The 2,105-nt window shown below is 39.0% G+C and overlaps 1 long non-coding RNA gene across 1 annotated transcript; it reads left to right on the top strand.

Moving 5' to 3' along the window:
* The first annotated feature begins 573 nt into the window (after positions 1-573).
* LOC146546972 (uncharacterized) lies at positions 574-1,882 on the top strand. The gene is made up of 3 exons (XR_014890650.1): positions 574-839; positions 1,330-1,431; positions 1,840-1,882. It is a non-coding gene; the product is annotated as an uncharacterized LOC146546972 (long non-coding RNA).
* The last annotated feature ends 223 nt before the right edge of the window (positions 1,883-2,105 follow it).

Here is a 2,105-nt window from a genome sequence, read left to right as displayed (position 1 = left end):
TTTGACTTTTTAGGGGACTTGCCTGTGTGTAAGGTTCAAGAATTCTGATCATCTAATCTGCTGCATGCAGTTGTATGCACATGCACAGCTGCTGCAAATGTGTGCTTGCCACTGCGTTGCCAAAGGCGAACTTTAGTCAGTGGAGAATATTGTTATAATTTGGCGGAGGCTTCTCAGTCGAGCAGTAACTGAATTGCTCATTTACTGAACGTGCAACATGTACAGAACTCTTCTGGGAACTAGTCAACCCAACTTAGTGAAACACACACTGAATGCATGCTGGCCCCGCCCACCCACCTACCTCTACCAACCACCACTCCATATCCTGACTGACATGACCTGTGATCCAGTGATTGACAGGAAAGGAAAGACAGGCCAACTTTGTTAACTCTTCGTTACGATATGCTCGAGAGGACAAAAGATTTTGCACCTTGTTATTGTTGGACCTCTGTGTGGAAACTGCAAACGGGACGTAATAAGGTAATGCAAAGGACTCTCCTACCTAACATACTCGTTTATTAATTTTTAAGAGCATATATTTTGTGTGTGTGTGTGGGGGAGGGGGGGGCTTAAAATCGGTGTTAGCTTGGTCGAAATAACACATTAGCGGAATTATTCTGGAAAAAAATAGGTTGTGTGTGTTTTTTTTTCTTTTCTTATTTAAATATATATTTAGATATATATTTTCCACGGGGAGGGGCGAGGAACACAGGCGCAACGACAGTCTTTGTCTTTTTCCCGCCGAGTGTGGTGCATTGTCCTCCTGCGCTTCTGTTCTATGACTATTGAGAAGCTGGCCACGCTAACAGTGGGACATTTAGCTTCAGCTAAAGCAGCAGGTAAAAATACACATTTAATGAGAATAAAGAAAGACAACTTTTTTGGGGGAAATTTAGAGACTGCTAAAACAATCTTATCCAGTTTTGAACTTGCTCATGTAGGTTAGCCTGCTTTATTTAATTTTGTGTGAGCTGCAGTACACAACATTAAAAAGTTAATATAACATTAGGTTGGTGGCGCCAGGAACTCCAACCTAAGTTTAATATTTATTATTTTTTTAAGTGGGAAGGGGAGCATGTTTTTTTTCCTTTAATACAACGTCTTCCAGGGTCTTTTTCATAGGAAAACCATGTAACGTCTGTGTTAGGTTGGTCAAAAGAGCAATTAGTTGAATTATTCTGGAAAAGATGGGTTGTGTGTGTTTTTTTCTCTTATTTACTTATGTAAATATATTTTTCAAGGGTTAAATAAATGCAACATTAAATTAACAATTGTCTCTCTGTCTTTTCCCGCCCAGTGTGGTGCATTGCTGTCCTCCTGCCCTGACAGTGTGATGTAGCCTCAGTGTTTGTGTTTTAAAGGCTTTTTCCACCAAGATGTCTGTTGAGAGAGAGATGACCTTACCCATCACACCAAGGGTAATAGCGCTTGGTAAGTAAATAGTTTCAATCCTCTTGTAATATTTTTGTAAAAAATCTATGTAATTATTGTGGTATTTGTACCCACAACAACTTATTTAACAGGGGTTTGTCTGTTTTATATTGTATAAAAATAGAATACACACAGTTTGCTGCTGTTTCTCTTATTATTTATTATACACAATGACCAACAGGAAAAAACAGCCTAACATTTCAGCACAGGCCAAAATGCCAAAACATTAGGCAGTTTTTTCCTGTAATTGATCATAATTTTCATTACATAATAAATAATAAGAGAAATAGCAGCAAACCGTGTGGATTCTATTTTTGTACAGTGTGAGGCCTGCTATCCAGCATTCTTGTGGAAACCGTATTTGTAAGGGTGAGCACATTGTCTTATTGGACTCTTGTCTGTTTTTAGGGAATAATTTCATGTCTGCAAGCCGCTAGATGATCAGTTTGGAGGGCAAGGTATTTTATGAGCCTGAGCAGATGCATGACTTCGCCAGCACCCTTGCTGTCTTCTTTGCGTCATACTACGTTTTCAACCTTGAGTATCAGGAGTCAGCGTCCATCACACTGGAGATGATACAGAGATAAATACTTTACACCATTAAAGCTTACACCATTTAAGAATGAAATATATGTGATAGCTTGACTACAGTTGCAGAAACATATAGGTGATTG

This window comes from Mchenga conophoros, linkage group LG23, assembly GCF_057382185.1.
Source record: "Mchenga conophoros isolate Kocher_MC1m ecotype Shallow Benthic linkage group LG23, M_conophoros_male_GT1.1, whole genome shotgun sequence".
NCBI classification, from domain to species: domain Eukaryota; kingdom Metazoa; phylum Chordata; class Actinopteri; order Cichliformes; family Cichlidae; genus Mchenga; species Mchenga conophoros.
The sequence above is the reverse complement of the archived record's forward strand: the minus strand, read 5'-3'. Positions and strand labels throughout refer to the sequence as shown.